The sequence below is a fragment of the Equus asinus genome, chromosome 21, assembly GCF_041296235.1.
Source record: "Equus asinus isolate D_3611 breed Donkey chromosome 21, EquAss-T2T_v2, whole genome shotgun sequence".
In the NCBI taxonomy this organism is placed as follows: Eukaryota; Metazoa; Chordata; class Mammalia; order Perissodactyla; family Equidae; genus Equus; species Equus asinus.
Window position 1 is genome coordinate 73,841,990 of NC_091810.1, and position 8,632 is coordinate 73,850,621.

Sequence of the window (8,632 nt, forward strand, 5' to 3'; positions counted from 1 at the left end):
TCAAGCATGGAGAACTGCCATTCGCCTTTATGTCTGATGCCTACTCCTGTAGGTGCTCCATATATGAACTGAATAGTTGACACAGCCGTCTTACAGTAAAGAAATTCTTCTCTTGCATTGTCAGCCTTCCCAAGATGGTCAATCTCCTAATTTCCTACAATCTTTACTGTTTCTTTGCATCTGCTTTAGACATGAATTAGGAAAACAAAATTATTCATTTCACTTCCCAAAAGGTATCTTCCTAGAATGCTTCTATTTACATATATGTATTTCTTAATTAATAAACTTAATTTTTTTAGCAGTTTTAGGATTACAGAAAAATTGAGCAAAGAGTACAGAGATTTCCCATATGCCCCCTCACTCCCTTCCCTCCATGTTATTACCATCTTGCATTAGTCTGGCACATTTGTTACAACTGATGAACCAATACGGATACATTATTATTAACTAAATCCAGAGTTTACATTCAAGTTTAGTCTTTGTGTTATAGATTCTGTAAGTTTTGACGTATGTATAATGACATGTATCCACCATTACAATATCATACAGAATATTTTACTGCTCTAAAAATCCCCTGTGCTCCACCCATTCACCCCTCGCTGCTCCCAACCTCTTGCAAACACTGACACTTTATTGTCTCCATGGTTTGGACTTTTCCAGAGTGTCATGGAGCTGGAATCATACAATATGCAGCCTTTTAGACTGGCATCTTTCACCTAGTAATATGCATTTAAGATTCATTCATATCTTTTCCTGGCTTGATAGCTCATTTCTTTTTATCACTGAACAATAGTCTGTTGTCTAGATGTACCCAGTTTACTTATCCATTCACTTACTCAAGGATGTCTTTGTGCTTCCAAGTTTTGGCAATTATGAATAAAGCTGCTGTAAACTTTCATGTGCAGTTTTTTCTGTGGGTGTCAGTTTTTGACTCATTTGGGTAAATAACAAGGGGCATAACTGCTGGATCATATAGCAAACATGCTTTCAACTTGGTAAGAAACTGCCGAACTGTCTTTCAAAGTGGCCGAACCATTTAAATTCCCACCAGTAAGGAATGAGAGTTCCTGCTGCTCTTCATCTTCTCCAGCATTTGCTGTTGTCAGCGTTTTGCACTTTAGCTGTTCTAATAGTTTCGTAGTGGTATCTCATTGTCTTAATTTGCAATTCTCTAATGATGTATGATATTGAGCATTGTTTCATATACTTATTTTTCATCTGTGTGTTTTCTTTGGTGAGTGTCTGTTCAGGTCTTAGGCCCATTTTTAAATTGGGTTGTTTGGGGTTTTTTTATTGTTGAGTTTTAAGAGTTCTTTGTATATTTTGAATACCAGTCGTTTGTCAGATATATGTTTTGCAAATATTTTCTCCAAAATTTGGCTTGTCTTTTCATTCTGTTAGTATCTTTTGCAGAGCAGAAATGTTTAGTTTTAATGAAGTTCAACTTATCAATCTTTCTTCCATGGATCATGCTTTTATAGATCAAAAGTCATTGCCAAACCCAAGGTCACCAGATTTTCTCCTATATTGGCTTTTAGGAGTTTTATAGTTTTGCATTTACATTTAGGTACTTGAACCATTTTGAGTTCATTTTTGTGAAAAGCGTAAGATCTATGTCTAGATTGTTTTTTCTTTTCTTTTCTTTTTGCATGAAGACGTTCAGTTGTTCTAGCTTCATTTGTTGAGATCATCCTTTCTCCATTGAATCGCCTTTGCTCCTTGTCAAAGGTCAGTTGACTATATCTGTATAGGGTGGTTTCTAGGCTCCCTCTTCTGCTCCACTGATCTATTTGCCCGTTCTCTCACCAGTACCACACTGTCTTAATCCCTGTAGCTCTGTGGTCAGTCTTGATGTTAGGTAGTGTCAGTCCTCCAACTTTGTTCTTCTCCTTCAATATTGTGTTGGCTACTTATATATTTTAAAGCAGCCTTATTGTTTTCAGAAAAATTATGCGTGCTTATAAAGAAAAAACTCAGAAAACTAAAACATACATTAAAAGTTTAACTTACTGTGGAAGACGGGTTCCTAATCAATGAGGAAAAGCACCAGCAACGCAATTGGAAAAAAAAAAGAAAAGCTATCTGAATCATCAGTTTCAGAGAAAAAGAAAACCTAATGCCCTACAAATATTTGCAAAAATATCAACTTCTCTTTCAGTTTAAAATGCAAAAGAAATAGCAGCAAACTCCCATTTTTCTTTTATGCCCATTATTAATCAGGATAAAGGAAATATAAAACTCAAAAATGGAGTAAATTGGTATAAAAAATATAGATGACTATTTGGCCATCCTTGGAACTTGTGCTCCTTGCAAGAAGGTATTTATTTTCTTCACATGGAATCTCTAGTGCTAAAAACAGTGCCTGGCATGTTCATACGTCTTCAATAAAATATTGTTGAATAAATTTGAAAAATTCAAAGTGCACTTAGTCACTGACAGAGGAATTCTCCTACGAGAAAGTTACCTTACGGATACACACACGAGGATTTTATTGCTGCAGCATTGTTTGTAAAAATCAAACACTATTAATGGGCTAAATGTCCATCAACAGAGAAAACATTGAGTAACTTTTTGTACACTCATACAATGGGATATTATGTAGTTATTGAAAAATAATAAGGCAGATCTATGTGAAGTAATATGGAACAGTGTTAACAATATTATTGTTAAGTGAAAAAGCAAATTATACAACAGTATCTATAAAATGAGAATAGGTAAAATATAATCAACTCATTTTCTGACCTATATTGGAAGGATTCACGTCATCCACTGAGTCTATCTTTGGGTGAAGGATTGAGGAAGGAGGAAAAGAAAACTTTCACCTCAGAGCCCACTTACTTGCTTACTTTTTCCACATTAATAAGAGGCAGGTACAATTTTCATGAATTTTTCTTTTAAATTGATTTATTTTTTAATAAAAATGTGTGAAAGTTTTCATGTGACTATATAAAAAGGGCATAGATTTATTTATTTGAAAATGCATTAATTTGGGGGAAATAATGCATTCTTATTTAAAAATTTATATACAAAAGCAAAAAGAAGACAGTAAAAATCTCTTACAAGGATAAAACTCATATTAGTAGTTTGGTAAACATCGTTCTAGCTATTTCTTTATGCATCTATAGAATTTTACGTAGAAGTCCTCATCCTATTTATACTGCTCTGTCGTCTGCTTTTTTCATCAAACAATATTCAGTGGACTTCTTTCTAAATAAATCAGATGGTTTGTATAAGTTTTATGCCTGTATGCCTTTGTATTTGCAACTCATTTAGTAAACAAATCACTTATTTTTGAGCACTATAAACAATGCTGCATTCATTTTTAAAATAATGAATAGGCACAAAGTAGCATTTTAAGTGTACATGTAAGATATGATAGCAACACTATGAAGAGAATGTCTCCATCCTCCAGTCAGCCTTGAAGACCTCAATTCCATTTCTTTTCCTGGCCTTTCCGAGATAAGTGCTATTTTAGATTTTGGTTTATCATTACTTTGCTTGTCTTTATCATTTTATCATATATGTTTGAATGCTAAAAAATGCATTGTTTAGTTTGCAAGTTTATGCACTTTCCATGAATGGAATCTTCCTCTATAAACCATTTGCAATTGGCAGTTCTTTCCGTCAATATATACTTCCTGACATTCTTCCACGTTGTGGGTAGTTGGAGTGGTTCTTTCCATTGAGGTGTGATATTCCATTGTATGAATACGCCACGATTTATTTGTCCATTCTCCTTATGGTAACCACCCAAAATTGACCTCCAAAGATCACCACCTTCTGGTAGTCACACCTTTGTGAATTTGCCTCCCCTTGAGTGTGGGTGGGACCTGTGACTTGCTTCTCACCATTAGAATATGTCAAAGATGATGTGATGCCATTTCCATGATTATATTCCATAAAACCCAGTCTTGTTTGCATACTCTTTTCTCTGGCCAGCTTTAAAGAAATAAAGCAGTGTTGGGAGGCCCACATGACAAGGAGATGAGGCCAGCCTCTAGGACCTGAGGGTGTCCTCCAGTAAACAGCCAGCAAGAAGCCAGGGTCCTCAGTCCTAGAAAGGCAAAGAAATGAACTCTGCCACCAACCTGAATGAACTTGTAAGTGTATCCTCCTCCAGATGAGCCTCCAGATGTCAACCCAGCCCTGACCAATAATATCTTATTGCAGCCTTGCAGAGGACCCACCTAAGCTGTGCCTGCACTCCTGACCCACAGAAATTGTGAGATAATAAACATATGTTGTTTTAAGTTACTGAGTTTGTGGTAGTTTACTATGCAGCAATAGATAACTAATATACTCTTGTTGATAGCTACTTGGGATGTTCCCAGTTTTTCGCGATTATCAGCCATACTCATATAACTGCTCTGACGCACATCTCCTGGTGCCTACACACAATAGTTTCTATAGAATAAATAACTCTAAAGGGACTTGCTAAGGCAAAGTGTAGGACAGAGGTTAGCAAATTCTTTCTGTAATGAGTCAGATAGTAAATGTTTTAAGCTCTGTGGGCCCTGTAATCTCTGTTGCAGCTATTCAATTCTGCTCTTGTATTACAAAAGCAGACACAGACAACACACACATGAATGAGCATGGTTGTGTTCCAATACAACTTTAGTTATGAACACTGATATGTAAATTTTGAATAATTTTCACGTCACGAAATACTATACTTCTGGTTTATTTCAACCAATTAAAAATGTAAAAACAATACTTAGCTTGCAGGCTATACAAAAACAAGTGGCAGGACATACTGGCCCACAGGCCATAGTTTTCAGACCCTTGGAATAGGTGCATCTTCAACTTACACGACAGGGCAATGTTGTTTTCTGAAGTGATAGTACCGATTTTTCCTTCCACCAGTAGTGTAGTGTATAATAGTTCTTCTCATGGCTCCACAGCCTCACCAATATTTGGGATGGTCAGACTGTAGTGCATTGTGCCAATATGGTGGATATGAAATATTAACTCATTATGATTTAAATCTGCATCTTCATGGTTATTACTGAGGTGGAGTAATTTTCATGTTTATTAATTAATCACATTTCCTCTTGTGAAATTTCTCTGAAGTCTTCTGCCTTTTGGGGAGAAGGGAATGTTGGCTTTTCCATTATTGATTTGTTTGAGTTATTTATATTTTTACACATTCTGGATTTAAATACTTTGCCAATTATATGTGTTGCAAATATCTTCCCCCTGTGGATGGTTTGCCTTCCTCTCTTTTAGGGTGACATCCATGCAATATCGAGTTTTTCAATCCAAAACCAAAATGTGCCTTTGCCTTTTATTCATATTTTCTTTTATGTTCTTGGTGGAGTTTTATAGTTTTTTCATATGAATGTTTTTCCTTATACATTTTTTGTTTATTCCCAGTTAAATTATTTTCTTGTTGTAGTATCTAATGGGTTCTTTTTTCTTCTGTATTCTCAAATTAGTTGTTGTACTTTAATTTTGTAATCTTCCACTTTACTAAGTTACCTTTTTCTTTCTTTATATTTGGGCACATCTAGTTCAAGTTGCCACTTTAGCGGACATGTGATATTCTCAAGAATATGAAAGGCTTCAGACTCTGAAATAGCCTACATCATGTTTTCTCCTACTCTCTCTTTCAAGTTGCTTTTTCAACATGTGTGTATGTAAGCATATGTGTGTGTGTGCATACATATTTATATATGTGTGTGTGTATGGCTAAGGGTGATACAGAGCTAGGGTGGTGAGGATAGACATAGACATAAGGAGGGCCAAAAGTGAGCAGAAAGAGACAGACAGATGAAAGCAGATTGGGGAAGAGAATTTAGTAGAAATATATTGCAAAAATGGTTGTGGAAAGTGGGGAATACTAAATAACATTACTAAGTTAATATTAATAACAATTATGTGGGGAGCATCTATCCTGTACACTGTGCTCAGTATTTGACAGATGTTTCTCATTTCACACCAACCCAGCAAGGCTACTATTATTTTCTTGATTTCACAGTTGACAAAACCATGGCCCAAACTGGTTAAATAATCTAAAAGTGCTCAGCAAGCTGAGATTTGAGTCCAGTCTGCCCGTCCCCAAGCTCTTGCTCCTTCCACTCAGTCATTTAGACTTTCTGTGGTTTGGGCATCCAGCAAGCACCAGCATCTGCATGAAGAGGCCTGTACATGTTCATGTTCATTGAAATGTTGAGGATTATAGCAAAAAAAAAAAAAAAAATTCCATTATAGGTAGATGGTTAGGTAATCAATGTATCTTTACATTTACTATGGACTATAATACAATGGTTCAAAAGAATGGGGTAGTTTGATAGCTACTGAACTGAAAAATCCCCACCCCATACTAGTAAGTGACAGAAATCATTTACAGAATAATATTATGATTATGTTGCCAAGTTATTTTTAAAAATACAGAAAACAAGATTTAATGGAGTCTACAAGTGTATTCCTATGTAAAAATTTATCCAGCTGTACATTTAGAATTCGTGCAATTAACTGTATGCAAACTAAACCTAAATTTAAAAATAGACTGTGTCTATGTTTTTGTGTATATATAAATGTACATAGAATCCAGTCTGGAACAGTACATACCCGATTTATGTCAGTGGTTACCTTGGGGAAAGGGAGACGTCTGCTTTCCGTCTACATACTTCTGTGTTGTTTAAATATTTTAAAAAAGAGAATGCATTAATTGGATATCTAATAAATAAATAAAAGTGCAATATGTTTTTATTTAAGTCAATAAAATAACACAAATAAAATAATGAATCAATTAATAGATGAAATTAGCAGACAACAAATACACTTTGGAAGAAAACGAGCTACTGAGAACCCATGTAGAGATACACCCATCTTCTCCCTTGGGAAGCATTTCAGGAATATATTTTCTCTGTTTTTGCCTCTCTGGAAAGAAGCTAACATTAAGTCACCAATTAACTTCTGTAAGGGGATTTTCTTAGTACCCTAATCACCAGCTGGCCTGAGGGCTGCATGTGGAGGTGAGATACGAGACGATGGCTGCTCTGCAAGACGCCTGAGCCCACGGCAGGGAGCGAGGGCCTACAGGAAACTCAGTACTCACTTGAAGGAGCCATCTCATTAACCTTCTCCTACTTCCGGTGGCATGGGGATGATGGAGCTGCTGGAAAAGAATACGCAATACCTGCATACCTGGTGTGAATTAAAGAGCAATTGAATAGTAAGAAATTCAGATTGAACCAATCAAATGCTATTTCCTACCAAACTGGCAAAGATTTATTTAATGACTCTACACAGTCAGCAATGATGAGAGGTGAGGCCAGACAGTTATGGGAAGCCATGGGAGGCAGACACATTAAGGAGTTTGTCCCAAGAACAAGGGCAAGCCAGTGACAAGCTTTAGGCAGCTGGACCACCTCTGGCTGCTCCACGGGGAATACACTGAGAGACAACTAGGCTGGAAGTGGGTAGAGCAGCTAGGAGGCCGGTGCAGTAATCCAGGCATAATATTTTGGTACCCTAGAACAGTGTGGTAGCAGTGGGGAAGGCAACAAATGAATGAGTACAGGGATATTAAAGAGAGAGATCTGACAGGTCTTGGGAATCGATTGCATATATCCTGGAAGAGAGGACAGGGTGGTGGTGGTGGTGGTGGTGCCGGTGTCACCCAGGGTTCGATCAGGAAAGCCAAACCCAAGGAGTTATGAAAAGAAGAATTCTTTGTTGAAATTAGACCTTACACAGTTTGTGGGAGGAGCTGGGCAATTGAACATCTGGGATGGGGAGTTGGAGGACCAGAGAAGTCCCCAGCCAGTCAGGCGGAGAAGGCAAGGATGTCCAGCCACCAAAGTAGGACCACAAAGGAAGGGCCGATGGAGAAGTCTAGAGGAAGCATTTGCCTTTGTGGGTCTATAGGCAGAAGCCTGCTGAAGGATCTGGGGCTGCTGTTGGTCAGTGGGGCCTGCAGTCTGGAGGAAACAGTGGGAGCAGAGTAGAGGAAGCAAGGACAAGCTGGAAGCTTCCAGGTACCTCTGCACCTGTAGGTCATCTCTCTGAACCATAAAGGCATTAAGATGTAGTGCTCCCAAATTCCTTTCTTGGCCAACTCTAACCTGGAACCACACAGGGAAAGGGATTCTGGGAAACATAGTTTTCAGCCTAACCAGGTTAATGGTAGAAGAAGATTCTGGAGGAAAGGTGGTGAGTTCCATTTTGGACATGTTGACTGAGTTGACTATGATACATGCCCATTGAGATGTCCAGTAAGCAGTTGGTTTTGTCCTTCAACGTGCAAACAAGCTGCTTTAGGACTTCAATTCTAATCCAGCCCGGGGTGAGAGAGTGGAATGCAGCTGTGAATTAAGAACTTAAGAACTAAAGATATTGGCCAGAAGTGAAGGCAGGCTCAAGAATCAAAAAGACAGTCCAAACAAGGTCTATAACTTTCAAGCAGTGACTTGGGGCAGCAAGATGGAGTGGGCAGGCTCCACAGGGCTGGCTGGAGGGGGTGTCCTGGAAAGATGGCCTGAGACACATTACCACTGAGTGGAAGGTAACTCATCTGTACATTAAGGATGGCCTCCTGGAATCACTAGTTTGAAAGTGCCAGAACTTATAAGAAAAAAAACTTACTTGATAGTCACTCCTCTTTATTTATTTTTTTTACCCTATTATA